This window comes from Aquarana catesbeiana, linkage group LG10 (genome assembly GCF_042186555.1).
Source record: "Aquarana catesbeiana isolate 2022-GZ linkage group LG10, ASM4218655v1, whole genome shotgun sequence".
NCBI classification, from domain to species: Eukaryota; Metazoa; Chordata; class Amphibia; order Anura; family Ranidae; genus Aquarana; species Aquarana catesbeiana.
The window spans coordinates 35685669-35704156 of NC_133333.1; the positions used below are offsets into that span (position 1 = coordinate 35685669).

Below are 18488 nucleotides of genomic sequence, written 5' to 3' on the forward strand. Positions count from 1 at the left end.
AAAGCTCTATTTGTGTGGAAAGAATGATAAAAATGTCAAAGGGGTACAGTGTTGCATAACTGCGCAATTGTCATTCAAAGTGTGAAAGCGCTGAAAGCTTAAAATTGGTCTGGGCAGGAAGGGAGTGAAAGTGCTCAGTATTGAAGCGGTTAAAAAACATTCATAGGTCTTGTCCCTCCCCCCAGCCTGTGATTGGACTGTGAAAGAAGAAGCCTGACTGTTGCAAATTCAGCATTGTTAGATTCAAATAAAGTGAAATAAATAACCTGTTTGGCAGTATTTCTCTGACAATGACAAATAAAACAGTTTTAAAGAAAAAAAGTTTATTTGCTATGAAAAATGTTTGAAATTAGATACAATTATGTGATGTCCTGAAAGTCTTAGCTAGAATTAGATGCCTTTAGTGGCGGTGTAAATCATTGCAGAAATACAAGAATACCCGAACACCAATTAACAGGGATGAATAGACAGAGAGAACAATCCATGTAATCATCTAGACTCAGATCATGCTATAGATTGCTCTGCTTGGTCTTGTGTCATGGCCAAATCAGTTATCTGCTTCTACACATCGATAGATGTCACCATTTGTGTTGAGGAGCCACAAATAGCCGTTGTCGTAAGTGACGTGTTTGAAAGTGGCGCAGAAGTCCAGCTCGGTCCAGGATGCTCCAGTTGGAGTTCTGGCACTGATTCCATCCCTGAAACAAAAATCTCTCTCAGTTATACAACATAAAAAATGATATTAAAAATAGCGTTTCGTTTAAGGAAATTTGTATGGACCCAATATAGCAAATCAGAAATCCATTAATAGGATCAGCTTTTCAGACTGACCAAATAGTCAAAGATAAAAATGGTCAATGGGGGGTAGCATTTAATGCCCATTTGAGGGTTCAAAAAGTACAATCTCAGTTGAATAAAGAGAGCAAAAAGTCAAGAATCCTCTAACACGAATGTGAGCATGCACAGCAGTTGCTGAATTATAAGGAATTATAAGGCCTCATGCATACTGGACGTTATAATAATGTTATAAAAAACGCCAGTAGCTTTGCAGTGAGTTTATCAATGTTTTTACTGTTATGGAAATGATTAAGAGCTCCAATCGAGCCCAAGGTTATCTGCTGCTGTCTCTAATTTGAAAAGTGTTGATATGCATGCATATAAAAGTAAACACTCTGAGACACGCTCAGCACCGTTACCTTTTACACTTCTAATTTATTCAAGGCGGTGTTAATGTTTTATACACACAAATACGTCATTGCTATGTTAGTCTAATAGGTACATCTCATTGATTAAGATAGAAAAAGAAAATGGAGACTGTTCATAACGAGGTCTGACTGTCTTTGGTTTTATCTTTAGTTCCGCGTTCTTCTGATGTGTGGGATGTAGGGGGTACCCGCCATCTTGAGAAAATATAGGAACAGAGCAAACCTGTATACTTATATAATGAGTAAGGAGAAAAATATGTATGCACATAAGAAAATAGACATTTTCAGATTACTATTATTATTATCTACATCACATTCCTTCACAATCCCCCCTAAAATGACTATTTTCTCTTTTCTGTCCCTAATACTAAAGGTCCCACTTTGGCCTGGCCCTTCTCCTCAGCAACTCTTTTAGGCTGTATATAGAATTGGGCAGCAACTGTTCACTTCCCTCCTCGATACAGCTGGAGAGGTGCAGTCAGGCGCTATCTATCCCTATAACCCTATAGGATTGTGAGGTTATGGACAGGGAGTGACTGTAGAGGAGTGAAGGGTTTGTCATCTTCCATCATAAGGGGGTCCTCTTCTTCTTGGTGGAGAAATGTAGGTGTGCTATTGTCTACAGCCTTGTTCATTAACTTTTTACGAAAGGTAGAATACAGCATACAATCAGGGCTAAAAGAACCAGGATTATTAATACCGTTACCCGTATCTGGATGAGCACCTTCTGCCACCCACTCATCCAGCTAAAGTATTGGTCCCATGGGTCTGTGATACCTGAGTTCTTCTTCAACTCCAGTGACAGATCTTCTAATTTCTTTATAGCTAGAGTAACCTTACCATTTGGGCCAATATTATCAGGAATGTATGTACAATAGGTTCCCGTTTTTTCCTATGATTTTACAAAACACCTCCTTTCCCAGCTAGCACCATGTCTAAGGCCATCCGGTCCTGGAATGTCATGTAGGAAGTGGGGGCTAACTGGTCAGCAATTCCCTGGAGGGCATCTTTAGAGTAATTTACAAATCTCTGTTGGTTATAATATGTGTAGTGTCATGTCACCTAGAGGCTGGGTGACAGATGCACACCGTTGGGATCAGGAGTGCACCGCAAGGTAGTGGACCCTACGGCTGACTGCTGCGGATTGAACCCTGGGAGGTTCAGGAAGCAGGTCTACTGGATCACTGACACAGATCCCACTGGGAGCTAGAGCATAGATTCCCCAGGGCGCGGAGTCTAAGAGCCAGCAGGTGTTCACCAGAGCCTCTAGTGGTGAGGATGGACTGCGCTGCAGTCTGGCTCCAGGTCGCGGCCCCCAGGGTCTCACAGCTCACGCTCACGGTAGATTACAGGAGAAGAGGAAGGAGGCAGCTGGCTGGAACATCAGGGTCACAGGCAAACAGGGATGGTCGGGAACAGGCCAAAGTCGGTAACAGAAATCAGATGTAGGAAACATAGCAAGTACACACAGAGGCTAACACACAGTGGTTGATCAGCACTGCTGGCTTGCAGTGCACAGGTTAATATAGGGTTCCCTGATAGGGCCTGGGGTGGGGCCATGCTTATAGGAGAGGTTACAAAAGCAGTCTGGTGAGGGTCAGCTGGTCTCTAGAGATGAACACATGGAGACAGGTATGCTGATCGACAAACTCTATTGCATAACCATGACATGTAGTTAATCCAATCTACATTCTTGCTGACAGTTGTTATGGGGATCAAAGACTCAAAACCAGCTTTTACCTGATCCCTGGCTTTAAACTCATCAGGGACCCCCCTTGTAACCCCTATGACATGTATGTATACATGAGGATCAAAGCTTCCGGAGAGAGCTGCTCGCTTCCTCCTCTGACTGTGTGCTGGGTCAGTGTATGTATCAGGGGTATCTTTGGTTAGGATATGGGGCTTTCTATTTTCATCTTCCTTTTTTTTTTTTTTCTAATGCACTCTGTGGTCGCCCAGTCTGGCCCTGTGTTCCAACCCACTGGCCCCCACAGAAACCACAACTCTGTCCCCAGTAACTGTCTGTGTGGCATACATATATGTCCTTACCGTCAGGGATATCACTGTACCAATGGCATCACCATGAAGGGTCAAACGGACAAGGTACTATGTCACAGTAATCTAAGGTAAAGGTGGTCACATGTGTACCTGAAGAGTTACACCAAAACGTAATTATGTTATCATTTTTGTGATGGCCACCTCCCGGGCCCCTCCCCCCTAGATCAAACAGAAAAAGGATATGCAGCACCCGAAAACACGCTCTCCTGCAGTGATAAGCGTGCATTCAGGTGTTCTTCCTGGCCAACTTGACTGAGGTGGCTGTGGTCAGCAAAACTTGGAATGGACCATCATAACTTGGCTCAAGTATCTCCAGACAGTAGTTGATGTGTTCCTGTATTTAATTCAGGATCTGGAATGGAAGAAAACACCTGGACATGCATTCAGGTTAATTCTCGTGATAATGTGGTTACATAATTAGTCAACACATCAGACTGTAACTGTAACTGTTGTGGAAAGTAACAACCAAGTCTGGGAGCTGAACCAAACAAAATTTCATAAGGGGATAGGGCATGTTTCCCCTGGGGGTGTGTCTGACACTGAACAGGGCAATGGGCTAACTGTCTGGCCAACTCATGTTAGTCTCTTGGGCCATCTTTAACATCCTGTTTTTAGTGTCCCATTCATCCTTTCTACCTTCCCGCTACTTTGAGGGTGGTATGGGATGTGTAGTGCCAACTGAACCCCCAGTGCTGCCCAAATCTCTTTAGTAAGGGTTGTTGTTAAGGCTGGTCCCTGATCTCTCAATATCACCTCTGGGACCCCAAATCTACATACTATCTTACTTAGTAGTTTCTTAGCTGTGGGTCCTGGCAGTCGTGACCACTTCCACTAGGGTGTATTCGAATCTGCCACTTCTTGGCACTTGAGAATGATCAATTTGCATCCTCTGGAATGGGGTATAGGGCTTTTGCCAGGTGCTTCTTCTGTGCTTCTTCTGTGCATCCTGGGTTACATTTGGTGCAGATAATGCATGATCTGCAGAAGCTGTCGGTCAGTGGAGTAACTCTTGGTGCAACACTTGTTGATAAGAGAGTTCATAAAAGTCTTTGTCAAGTGGGCAGCTCCATGTGTCCATTGCACCACGGCTGGGTACATACTCCTGGGTAGACAAGGCTTCTTGTTGCACTCGAATAGTCCATTTCTGAGAGTTCCTCCTCTCCATTTCCAGCTTTCCTTCTTATCCGGACTTGTTGTTTCCTGTAGTTCTTTTAGATAAACTCTGTCCACTGGGAAAGTCTGTAAGGTAAGCATGGGGTGGTCTTCTTCTACCACCCTGCTGTCCACTTCCCGTGGACCACCAGCTGTCTGTTTGGCAGCTGTATTGGCTCGATGATTGCCTTAAGCTTCCTTTGAGTTCATTTTGTCGTGTGCTTTTACTCATAATAGTCACTTGGGTTGTGAGAAGCAAGGCATCAATCAAGTTTTCACAAGTGTTCCTGCAGCCATCAGGAATCCTCTGTCCTAGATAACACCATAATCATGGGCAATGCTGAAAGCATATCTTGAGTCCATATGAATGTTGGCTCTTTTTCCCTCTGCCCATTTATATGCTGTAGTAAGTGCTTACAGCTCTGCCTCCTGTGCAGACATCACCAGTGGTAAGGCTTCAGCTTGTAGAACAGTGTTTTCAGTGGTGACCGCGTGTCCTGTGTGGTCATGGGGTAACAAGTCAAGACTCTACTCCTCCTCCTCCTTTCCCCCCTCGAGAAGTGGAAGAAGGGTGGTAGGGTTCAGTGTTTGACAACGTAATAGAGTAATGCTGTCCAGTAGGAGGGAACACAGGAGTCTCAAGTGTCTGGTAGTAGACTAGTGTTTCGGCTGGATCTTGGTTGAATATGGCAACAACGTCATGGGGAGCAAGCAGAACGAGGCAGTGTCCGAGGACCAAGTTCAAAGTTTTGTCAAGCAAGGCTTGTGTAGCAAAGCCAGCTCACAGACACAATAGGCCTCCTCTTGCTACCACATCCACCCGACGGGAATAATATCCTACGGGGCGTAGGCTGATGCCGTGTGATTGGGTGAGTACACCTGCAGCATGTCCCAGACGTTCGGATACAAAGAACTTGAGCGTTTTGCCGTAGGCTGGGAGCCCTAGCGCCGGGGGTGGCGCACTTAAAGGCTTCAAACTTTAGATATTTCTTCAGGAGACATCTGGAAGGGTCTGATTGCAGAGCATCAGTAGGAAGGCTTCTGGAATCCATGCTCTGCACTAGGAAATTAGTCCAAGGAAAATGACAGGTGTTGAGCACCACTGCAATTTGGGCTTTGAGGCTCTGCAGCCCTGGTTGGCAAGATAGCACAACAGGCTTTCTGAGGTGAGTTCAACAGGGGGTAAGTCAGCTGCACAAAGGAGAAGGTCATCAACATGTTGGAAGAGAATCACTTCCGGGTGTTCCTCTTGTCATGTGTCAAGGATGATAGCCATAGTTTTTGCAGACTGGCTTGGAAAGTTCTGTACCCCTTGTGGCACAACTGTTTAGGTATGTTTCCGTTTCTTTCCATGGATGAATGCAAAAAGGTACCAGCAGGAGGGGTGAGGGTGGACACTGAAGAAAACGTTTGTAAGGTCCACCTCTGTGAGGTATTTTGCAGTCAAAGGCATCAGCAGCAGGTACCTGGTTCTCTTTTTAGGATTCTCTTCTTGGGGTTATTGTGGTTTCCGGGGCAATGATGCGCCCTCTTTTAGCTTGACTGAAACTGGTGGCACCTTTAAGTGACCGTTGTCTTCCGGTCCTGTGGACCATAGGCACGCAGGGATTCTGTCAAGTACTTCCTGCAGTATTGAACTTGAAGTTTTTTCTTCATTAAGTGTCATCAGGAGAGGCAGAGAACACAAGGCAGATGAGTCTTCTAAAGATAGGGGAGTATGTAACTTCATCCCCCCTTCAGGCGTGTCCTGATTGAGGCCTGTAGTCCGGACAACACGTCAGCTCCTAGTAGATTCAAGGGACATGTAGAGGACACCACAAATCTGGCAAGCAAATCAGGAAATGTCCCCACTTGGAGTGGCTCTACAAATGGACTGGAGCGGAGCACCCCATCCACTCCCACGCAGGAAACGTGTGTGTCTCTTTTCATAGTGGGAGAAACTCAGATCATCAAAGGCCTGTACGAGTTTAGTATGATACTTCTTCAGACTCCCCTTTATCTTGGGTAATATCTTGGATTGTGGTCTTCTGATCCGTCAACTTCTCCTTTGCCCAGTCGTGGAGTTGTGCACAGAACTCCACGCCTGAGGTGTAGGAAGTGGCACTTGTCAGGCTGGCATCATTGAAGGCCGTCTGCATGACTGGCCAAAAGACATATCCTGCTTTGATTTGGCATAGGCTGATCAAGTCTCTCCAGGCAGCTGAGTAAGTTTCTTGTATCTGCACTATCCTGTTGTAGAAGGGAATTGGCTGCTTCTCTGGGTCAGGCAGACTTGTCACTAAGGCCGCTGCTTGTGATAGAGTAAAAGCGACATACATCACTGGTGCCCCTTCTGGTAACCAAGACTGTTGTTGGGGCGGGGGCTGGCAAGAAGCACTGTTCCTTACGGTTGCCAGCATGTGTTTGAGATCCTCTCGGAACTGAGAGTCTGGAGCCGGATTGGGGGTTAAATCAGTGGGTGACCTTGCTGCCTGCTGTTGGGCTTCCCACTCAGATGCTTCTTCATCATTAACATATCCGGCCTGGGAATGTGATGCTCCCGTATTGGGGAAGACAGGTGTGTGGTATGAACCATCTTGGTTTAAAACAGGGAGGGCTGGGTACAGGCTGTTTAAGCTTACTGGGTGTACCAAGATGGCCGCCGGCAGGAAGTGCACTGGGCTGGGTAGAAAGTGAAGGAATGGGTGCACTAAGATGGCCGCCGGGCTGAGTTGTCACAGTGGGTTGTGCTTGGGTGGTGAGAAAGGAGTGGTTGTTAGACGGAGGGCAGTGCTGTCCCTCCCCTCCTTTGTTTCAAGTTCCAACATATCATCAGCTCTGTGATACACATACATAATACAATCGCCATCTTTCTTAACTTCCTTTATCCAATTTTCTTTATCACACAGGATTTTTCTCCCTGTTTCTTCAGCAACATAACTTTCGCCACTTCTTTCAACTTTAACTATTTCAACATCTTCTTCTTTGCAATATCACTTTCTTTACAATATCACTTTCTGTTTCTCGGCTAACGGCTTGAGAGGGTAATACATACAACCAAGGAGTTAATATTTTTCTCAGCGTTCTTATCAGCAAATTCCTTCGGTGGGGGCACATAAGACTAATGTACGGTTAATCTCAGAACAAGAACAAACACATCAGGGGTAGTGAGGAGCAACGGCCCGCGACCCAACAGATCCCCCGGGCAGCCCCCCCTCCCCAACCCCTCTCGTGTATAGCAAACAGTAAATCACAAATACACTCACGACAGGACATTACACCTGCCACTCTTCGAACTGCAAAATTTCAGCAGGCTAAGATAACCACAAGGGCAGACCACCCTGCAAAAATAAACCCGTTTATAGACGTTTTTTCTACAGCTCTACACCAAGAGGCCGACAACTCTTCTTGGGGTGAGACTTCTGTAACACTTTCAGACTGCAAAGCCAGCAGCTGAGATAACCCTCAAAGGTTCATCGAACCCAGAGTAACCCGTCTATAAACGTTTGCCACAAGGGAAACAATCTTATCCCAGAGGCCGAAAGCTCATCTGGAGATGAGACCACACATTCACACATGTAGCACTTTTAGACTGCTGAGTTTCGTAGCCCAAAGAATGGCAGACAGTGAACAAAAAATACAGTCAGCAGAAACCCATTGGCAGGTTCGTTAAAACAACCTCAGGCGAGGAGTTACCTGCCTCTGAGACAGTCTCAGCATACCGACAGAATCCAGCCGTCAACCGAAAGATAAGAAAGTCGTACAGTGGTAAGAATATAAATCAAACTCACCGGTACTGTTAGGGCTGCGCAAACCCCACTCTCATCAATCAGTTAACGCCCGAATGCTTGTCGCGGTATAACTTCGACTGTAGCCTGAGGTCCCGGGTTTCGGCACCAGCTGTTATGGAAATGATTAAGAGCTCCAATCGAGCCCAAGGTTATCTGCTGCTGTCTCTAATTTGAAAAGTGTTGATATGCATGCATATAAAAGTAAACACTCTGAGACACGCTCAGCACCGTTACCTTTTACACTTCTAATTTATTCAAGGCGGTGTTAATGTTTTATACACACAAATACGTCATTGCTATGTTAGTCTAATAGGTACATCTCATTGGTTAAGATAGAAAAAGAAAATGGAGAATGTTCATAACGAGGTCTGACTGTCTTTGGTTTTATCTTTAGTTCCGCGTTCTTCTGATGTGTGGGATGTAGGGGGTACCCGCCATCTTGAGAAAATATAGGAACAGAGCAAACCTGTATACTTATATAATGAGTAAGGAGAAAAATATGTATGCACATAAGAAAATAGACATTTTCAGATTACTATTATTATTATCTACATCACATTCCTTCACATTACAATAGCGTTTTTTAGTGTTTTATTTATTTATTTATCTTTCAATGGATCAAAAACGTTAAAAAACGCTGGTGAGAACTGTTTTTAGAGTTTACCTGCATTTTTAAGGTGTTTTTTTTTACGTTAGAGCATTTTTACAGCTGAAAAACGCCTCTCAGAACCCACTATGTGCATGGACACATAGGATAACAAGCTGGTGAGTTTATTGACTGTGGAAAAAAATGTCTGAAGCCAAAATCAGCAGCTGTAAAAAAGTTCAAAAATGTTCAGTGTGCATGAGGCCTAACTAGTAGACTTTTCCAATTGGCTTACCTTCAACATTTACCATTACCACTTCTCTACAAAAGTAACATTTACTGTATATACACATTGCTTTAATGCTACTGCATACATAGTTAAAAAATTACCTTCGGTATACGTTGCCTGCTGAGTTGACTCCATACACAGAACCATCTGTGCCAACCTCTATCATCACCAGACCACCTTCAACATGCTGCCATTGGGTTCCTAGGCATGATGTTGGTTTGACATTGTGGCGGAAGTAAATCTGGTTGGCGCTGTTGACTCCCCAGCACCCCACTAGCCCACAGCTGTAGTATTTCAGCCTCCCATCCAGTGGGGTGAAGGATACAACAGAAGATCTTGAAACTGTGCAACTCTTTCTCAAGCAATAAATGTTGTCTTGTGCGTTCACTCCTCCCAAGAACTTATCACCACCAGCATCTACCTGCTTCAAGAGCCCTAATGAAAAAACACAAAACAGAACAATGGACCATTAAATTAAATGTAGTTACCCCCGAGAAGATTAAAACAATAACCCTCCAGTCTAGTAACATAGATGGCTGAATCTCATTATTGCTAATAGCACAGTTGCCAAGCGTCCTTTTTGTAGGCCAGTCTCCTATTTTTTAAAATGTGCTTTGCCCCTTCAAGTCCACAAAGCACAACGTTTCAGCAGCAGGGGAGACATTATTTCTTGTTGTAGGAAAATGTCCTTCCAATCTTTCCAGGATTGCTGGCATCTATGTTACAGTATCTAGCACAGGCGTTCAGAGGTTGCTAGGGGTACTTTGAGCAATGAGCAATTTCTGCATCTCAGATAAGTTCCCACTGACACCATTGATCTATTTGGCTATCTGTAAGGAGGGAATTCTTCCCAATGACCATGAGTGTAAGGAGGATTCTTCCCACTGATCATCACACTAATGAAATGGTCTCCAACAGGGGCGTTGCTAGGTCTACAAAAGATCTGGGGCTAGAGCCCATAGCAGCGTAGTAAAGAAAGTCATACGCTTGGGCGGGCATACACATGTATATACAGTAATATACATGTGTGTATATATATTTTCCCAGAGAGTCCCCCCACTTACATCAGGGTCCCCGGAAAGCCCCTCCTTACATCAGGGTCCCCAGAGAGCCCCCTTACACCAGGGTCCCCAGAGAGCCTCCCCCTTGTATCAGGGTCCCCAGAGAGCCCCCCACTTACATCAGGGTTCCCAGAGAGCCCCCCTTAAATTAGGGTCCCCAGAGAGCCTCCTCCTTAAATCAGGGTCCCCAGAGAGCCTCCCCCTTAAAATCAGGGTCCCAGAGAGCCTCCCCCTTGCATCAGGGTCCCCAGAGAGCCCCCCACTTACATAAGGGTCCCCAGAAAGCCCCCCCTCCCCTTGGGGTCCCCTGCAGAGACTTGGGGCTATGGGCCCCAGATTCGGGCGATAGCCCCAAAAGCCACCCCCTAGCGACGCCACTGGTCTCCAAACTGTGGGCCAGGGGCCAGAGGTGGCCATATGATTGACTTTATCTGGCCCTTGGGGCACTATTCCTCTCACTGACACCAATGATTAGGGATAATTCCTGTTGCTCCTGCCAATGAAGTCCACCCAACTTCGTGTGAAGGTGTGCCAACAATGCTGCACTGTTCCTGAATTCAGAGCAGAGTTGTCACTCTCATATAGGCTGTCCCTGCCTGCACTACAGTGGGATGAGAAGATGTGACAGGGGGGTGAGGCTATCAGCTGCAACTGCAGTGCCTGGAGGGGGGAGCGCGTGAAAATCAGGAGAATTTGGCTCATTCAAGGGGGGTAATTAAATTGTTTTGCTTACTATATAGGGCATGTGCATAACATAGTAACTGGTTGTATTTCAAGTCAACTTGTGCAACTCTATGTTCCTGCCAGACTCAATAGTGCAAAAAAATAAAAAAAAAAATAAAAAAAATGCAGTGTATTATTTTTTTTAATAGAATAATAGCAATGTACTTTCTAAAGTGAAGCAGAGTATCTCAATATTATGTAGATGGCATAAATATGTATTAGATATGTTCTGGTGATATCTTGTGTATAATTTATCAATTTTTTTTTTTTTTTTACCTGATACAGACATCCAGTCATCATCCTGGAGCTTATAGACGTTGTTGGCTCTGTTCACACCCCAAACTCCAGCAGGTCCAACAGAAACATGGATGAGCTTTCCAGGAATTTGTTCCCAGTCATTATTAACCCAGCGGTAAATGTCATCATTATCATTCACACCGTACACTTCACCAGCGCCGGCATCAATCTGTTCCAGTTTTCCTGGGATTATTGTGCACTGAAAATCTGAACCAAAGAAAAATCATTAAAATAAATTATATATATATATAAGAAACCCAAGCCCAGGATGATGCATAACCACCTTCATGAAAATCAAAAGTTCCCCCTTCACATTAGAGCCCCCCATCACATCAGGGTCCCTCCTATACACCAGAGTCCTCCCTATATGTCAGATCCCCCCCCTGCAGGTCAGAGTCCCAAATCACATCAGAGTCCCCCCCATCACAAAGACCCCCCAAATCACAAACCACCCCAATCAGTCCCTTCACATCAGAGACCTACCTTTTGGCTTCAGTAATGTGGCAGAGGGCAGGAGGTGTGATTAGCAGGACAAAGACACCATATGCACAGTATGAGAAACAGCATCTTTCTTTCTTTCTTTCTTTCTTTCTTTCTTTCTTTCTTTCTTTCTTTCTTTCTTTCTTTCTTTCTTTCTTTCTTTCTTTCTTTCTTTCTTTCCCTCCCTCCTTTCTTTCTCTTTCTCTTCTTTTTTCCTTCTCTCTCTCTCTCTCTCTCTCTCTCTCTCTCTCTCTCTCTCTCTCCTATCTTTCTCTCTCTACACTTTTTCTTTCCTCCCTCCCTCCCTCCCTCCCTCCCTCCCTCCTTCCTTTCTTTCTTTCTTTCTTTCTTTCTTTCTTTCTTTCTTTCTTTCTTTCTTTCTTTCTTTCTTTCTTTCTTTCTTTCTTTCTTTCTTTCTTTCTTTCTTTCTTTCTTTCTTTCTTTCTTTTCTTTCTCTTTCTCTTCTTTTTTCCTTTCTCTCTCTCTCCCCCTCTCTCTCTCTCTCTCCCTCTCCCTCTCCCTCTCCCTCTCTCTCTCTCTCTCTCTCTCTCTCTCTCTCTCTCTCTCTCTCTTTCTCTCTCCTATCTTTCTCTCTCTACTTTTTTTTCTTTACCTCCCTCCTTTCTTTCTTTCTTTCTTTCTCTCTCTTTCTTTCTTTCTTTCTTTCTTTCTTTCTTTCTTTCTTTCCTCTTTTCTTTCCTTCCTTCTTTCTTTCTTTCTTTCTTTCTCTCTCTCTCTCTCTCTCTCTCTCTCTCTCCTATCTTTCTCTCTCTACTTTTTTTTTTTTACCTCCCTCCTTTCTCTCACTTTCTCTCACTTTCTCTCCATTCTTTCTTTCTTTCTTTCTTTCTTTCTTTCTTTCTTTCTTTCTTTCTTTCTTTCTTTCTTTCTTTCTTTCTTTCTTTCTTTCTTTCTTTCTTTCTTTCTTTCTTTCTTTCTTTTCTTTTCTGAGGATGCAGGTGGATGGTGGATGGTATAGAGAGCTGGGAGAGTTTGTTCTATATATATGGGGCCTGGACTCCACCTATCGTTGGAAGCTGGTCTACCATTGGCTGACAGAAGGAATTTAATAAAACAAACATACAGTAAGTTATTTTTTGTTTTACGGTGTAAATGTTCTTGTTAAACTGAATGCATATATATATATATATATATATATACATTATCTCACAAAATTGAGTATTCCCCTCACATTTTTGTAAATAACTATTAACAGTGCAAATTTGCTGTCCCCTCAAAATAACTCAACACACAGCTAATAATGTCTAAACCACTGGCAACAAAAGTGAGTACACCCCTAAGTGAATATGTCCAAATTGGGCCCAATTAGCCATTTTCCCTCCCCGGTGTCATGTGAACCATTAGTGTTACAAGGTTTCATGTGTGAATGGGGAGCAGGTGTGTTAAATTTGGTGTTATCGCTCTCACTCTCTCATACTGGTCACTGGATGTTCAACCTCATGGCAAAGAACTCTCTAGGGATCTGAAAAAAAGAATTGTCGTTCTACATAAATATGGACTCGGCTATAAGAAAATTGCCAAGACCCTGAAATTGAGCTGCAGCACGGTGGCCAAGATCATACAGGGGTTTAACAGGACAGGTTCCACTCAGAACAGGCCTCACCATGGTCGAATAAAGAAGTTGAGTGCACGTGCTCAGCGTCATATCTAGAGGTTATCTGAGTGCTGCCAGCATTGCTGCAGAGGTTGAAGGGGTGGGGGGGTCAGCCTGTCAGTGCTCAGACCATACGCCGCACACTGCATCAAATTGGTCTGCATGGCTGTTATCCCAAAAGGAAGCCTCTTCTAAAGATGATGCACAAGAAAGCCCACAAACAGTTTGCTGAGGACAAGCAGATTGGATTACTGGAACCATGTCCTGGGGTCTGGGTCTGATGAGACCAAGATAAATTTATTTAGTTCAGATGGTGTCAAGCATGTGTGGCGGCAACCAGGTGAGGAGTACAAAGACAAGTGTGTCTTGCCTACAGTCAAGCATGGTGGTGGGAGTGTCATGAATGCTGCCGACACTGGGGAGCAATCGAGATCCTGCCAAGACGATCTTTTTAGGGATTGATAAGTATACCCCCCATTGGAGGGGTGGTTCTCTAATACGTGGGATCTCTAGATTGGAGATGGCATGGATATACAAATTAAAATGCTACCCTTTTGGGCTCAATGTTGAGGTTGATCTTAATGCTTTTATAGATAATTCATGAGTATTTTAGTCCTATTTGTACACTTGATGTGAACCTTTGGTGGCTATACTTAATATACATTTTTTTACCTTTCTACCTCCCCTTTTTTGCCTCTCCTTTATTCAATCGAGTTAACTTTTAGTAATTCCTTTAACCGTTATTGGTTAATTCTAGATTAGTTTAGATATAGTGATTCCACTGGTTCTGTTTAAAACAGAACCAATTTTTATACTTAATTTTCATTTTTTATTTTTTATATATATATTTTTTTATTATTTTTTAATATATATTATTTTTTGTATATTTTTTAATTTAGTATTTCATTTTTTCCCACCAGTGTCTCTATGACATATTTTCCCCACATGCCTATTTTTATTGATTGAGACTCATTATAGGCATTTAATTCATTATCGTATTTTTTCACATATCTATGCTTAATTGATGTTTGATCTCATCTTTCCACTAGATGGCGTAGTGTGATATCCATTCATTTGGTTGTCCTCTCATGAACGCCACACTTTAGATTGGATTTTTCTTAAATACATCACTTTTCTTTTTTTTTTTTTTAAATTAATTAATTTTTTATTTTTTTTATTTCCCTGTTTCCCTACGTTCTTTTGGGCTTTCACTATTAGTCCCTTTTTTATGGATTTTTAAGTCTCTTTGTTTATTAGTTTATTAATTTACTTAATACGCTCCTAGTATTTCCTGTTTCTGACTAGGAGTCTTGGTGCTGCCACTTAAGTTTCACAACGAGGCGTGGTTTCTTTGTGCTTATTTAAAGCGATGAGTCAGTGCGTCGCCCATTCCCTAGACGTTGTCTTTCTAAGAGGGAACGTATGTCGGATGGTTGACGCGTTGACGTCATCGTTGAGTATCTCGTCCCGAACGGGTGTCTGCAGGCTGGCCGGCTGTTGGATTTTATCTTCGGTTTTCTGCCCTTTATCTGCGTTTTTGTGTAAGTGTAATTCTTTTTTAAATAAAATCATTGTTGACTGAATTACACTATGGAGATCCAGCTTTTCATTTTTTGGGTCCTCTTTGCTGATTATCCTTTTACCCACTGGACGGAGCCATTCTGCCTGGTGAGGTCTGATTAGGACGCTTTCATCGAATGGACATCTGATTCCATTACAAGCTCACAGCTTGCTTTTGGTAAGCATGCAATCCTTCTGGTGGTGGATTCCTCACATGGTGTATTTGATGAGCTCTATTGCACCTACTATTGGATATTATTTGGGTTCTTTTGGACTTTCACCTCTCAATTGGGATCAATTTCTAATTTGATTTCATGTTTTTTGATCACTTCATTGTCACTTATTTTTCCTTCAAGGATATTTGTCTTATTATTTTCATATTATTTTCACAATATTTGTTTTTAGCGCAGTTCACATTTTTTATTTTCTGTCAAAGAAACTTGCCTCCTGGTCTTCAGCTATGAGGTCTTATGCCCTGTACACATGATAGGATTTTCTGACAACAAAATCCATGTTTTTTTTTCCAACGGATGTTGGCTCAAACTTGTCTTACACACGATCGGAATTTACGACAACGGATTTTTTTGTCGGCAAATTTGAGAACCAGCTCTCAAATTTTGTGTGACGGAAACTCTGATGGAAAATGTCTGATGGAGCCTACACACGGTCGGATAGCTCCTATAGAACATTTTCCGTCAGAAAATCCTATCGTGTGTACGGGGCATTAGACTGTTCAGAAACATCAAAGTTTCTATGATTTAAATTATGACATGTGGTTTCTATGATTTTAAACTATGAGATATGACATTTTAGGGAAACTGGAATGGAAGTCAGCTAGGCCAAAATCCAGAGTCACATGAATGCTTCCCAGTCTCAGAGATAAAGGGACCTTGAGGGAATAATTGTCAAAACAAAGATATTGCTGTAGTAGAAATATTCCCCAAAAAATGATTTGATTTAGTAAAGCGGTAGTAAACCGCTGGCCATTAATAATAAATAAAGTTTACTACTAGACATGTGCAGAACGAAAATAATTGTTTCGTTTCGATTCGTTATTTACATAAATTAGTTTAGTTAAATTTGTTTCATTAGCTTTAATTCATTTAGTTTATTCATTTTCAAATCGATTCAAAAAGTTTTTAAAATCGGATCAAAAAGTTTTCAAATAGTTTTCGAATTTGAATAGTTTTCCAATTTCCACATAGAATAAAATAGACTAAAAAATAAAGGAATAGAACAGAAAAAAACATTTTTTTTTTTCTATTCTACTCCTTTATTTTCTATTCTATTTAATTCTCTTTGGAAATTGAAAAACTTTTCAAATTCGAAAACTATTCGAAAACATTTTTCGAATTTGAAAACTTTTCGAATTGAAAAGTATTCAAAAACAATTAGAAAACTATTCAAATTTGAATTTCGTCCGCATTTTTTTGGGGTCATTTTGGATTAATTTCAATATGGTACTATTCTAATTCGGAAATTCGGATACATCCAAATTTCCGAATAACGAAAATTAGTCCGAATTTTTATTTGGAACAAAATGAACAGCACATGTCTATTTACTACCACTGCAAGTAAATACCACCTGGAAAAGGGGCAATACTAGTTATACTGAATTGGTATCAGACATTGAAATATGATCTTTGTCCTGTGGGACAAGGCGTGAAAGTTAAATAAAACTAAACTTCTACGTTTACAAGGCCTTCAGAACTTCCAAGTGTTACTATTGTGAAGAGACAGAGTTTATTTACCCAGCTGACTACGGGACAACAATTTTGTATTACCTTATTGACAGAGACACCTATTGTTTCTTCTTGAGAAATCCTAAACCATTAACCAAAAGACAACATCCTGGAATCTCTCTATACTGTAATGCCCTGTACACACGGTCGGACATTGATCGGACATTCCGACAACAAAATCCATGGATTTTTTCCGACGGATGTTGGCTCAAACTTGTCTTGCATACACACGGTCACACAAAGTTGTCGGAAAATCTGATCGTTCTGAACATAAAACACGTACGTCGGGACTATAAACAGGGCAGTAGCCAATAGCTTTCGTCTCTTAATTTATTCTGAGCATGCGTGGCACTTTGTGCGTCGGATTTGTGTACACACGATCGGAATTTCCGACAATGGATTTTGTTGTCGGAAAATTTTATAGCAAGCTCTCAAACTTTGTGTGTCGGAAATTCCTATGGAAAATGTGTGATGGAGCCTACACACGGTCGGAATTTCCGACAACAAGGTCCTATCACACATTTTCCGTTGGAAAATTCGACCGTGTGTACGGAGCAAAAGTATCTTAAAAAGGGAAGTTAATTTAACTTTTCAATATTTTATAAGACAAAACAGTTTGATACTTTTGTGGACACCTATAATAAAAGATTATAAAAGGTTACATCACTGTTTCAATTGATGTACTGTATATATATGATACGGTGTCTTGAAAAAGTATTCATCCCCTTGTGATAGACCAACACAAAGGTGCACATAATTGTGAAGTGGAAGGAAAATGATAAATGGATTTCCAGATTTTTTTGCAAATAAATATGTGAAGTGTGGGGTGCATTTGTATTTAGCTCCCCAGAGTCAATACTTTGTAGAACCACCTTTCGCTGCAATTACAGCTGCAAGTCTTTTTGGGGATGTCTCTACCAGCTTTGTACATCTAGAGAGTGACATTTTTGCCCATTCCTCTTTGCAAAATAGCTCAAGCTCTGTCAGATTGGATGGAGAGTGTTTGTGATCAGCAATTTTCAAGTATTGCCACAGATCCTCAATTGGATTTAGGTCTGGACTTTGACTGAGCCATTCTAACACATGAATATGCTTTGATCTAAACCATTCCATTGTAGCTCTGGCTGTATGTTTAGGGTTGTTGCCCTGCTGGAACATGAACCTCCACCCTAGTCTCAAGTCTTTTACAGACTCTAAAGCCGCGTACACACGAGCAGAATGTCCGACAGGAAAAGTCAGACGGAAGCTTTGCATCGTCTATTCCGATCGTGTGTATACCTTATCTGACTTTTTTTTTTTCGAAAATTCTGACGGACCTAGAAATAGAACATGTTCTAAATATTTCCGACGGAACCAATTCCTATCGGGAAAACCGCTCATCTGTATGCTGTTCCGACGGACCAAAAACGACGCATGCTCTGAAGCAAGTACGAGACGGAAGCTATTGGCTACTGGCTATTGAATGTCCTTTTTCTAATCCCATCGTAAGTGTTGGACGTCACCACATTCTGGACGGTCGGACTTTGGTTTGACCGCGTGTAGGCAAGACCACTTGAATGGAATTCCGTCAGAGTTCCGTTGGAGAAACCTTTGGAGTTTATTCCGACAGCAAAACCGGTCGTGTGTACGCGGCATCACAGGTTTTCTTCTAAGATTGTCCTGTATTTGGCTCCATCCATCTTCCCATCAACCAGCTTCCCTGTCCCTGTTGAAGAAAAGCATCCCCACAACATGATGCTACCACCAACATGTTTCACAGTGGGGATGGTGTTTTCAGGGTGATGTGCAGTGTTAGTTTTCACACAGCGTTTTGCTTTTAGGCCAAAAAGTAACATTTTGATCTCATCTGACCAGAGCACCTTCTTCCACATGTTTGCTGTGTCCCCCACATGACTTCTCACAAACTGCAAATGGGACTTCTTATGGCTTTCTTTCAACAATGGCTTTCTT

General features: G+C 42.4%; 1 pseudogene; it reads right to left on the minus strand.

Annotated features, from left to right (window-relative positions):
- Positions 1–332: 332 nt before the first annotated feature.
- Positions 333–18488, minus strand: part of LOC141109833 (fish-egg lectin-like) — a 50311-nt pseudogene continuing 32155 nt past the window's right edge.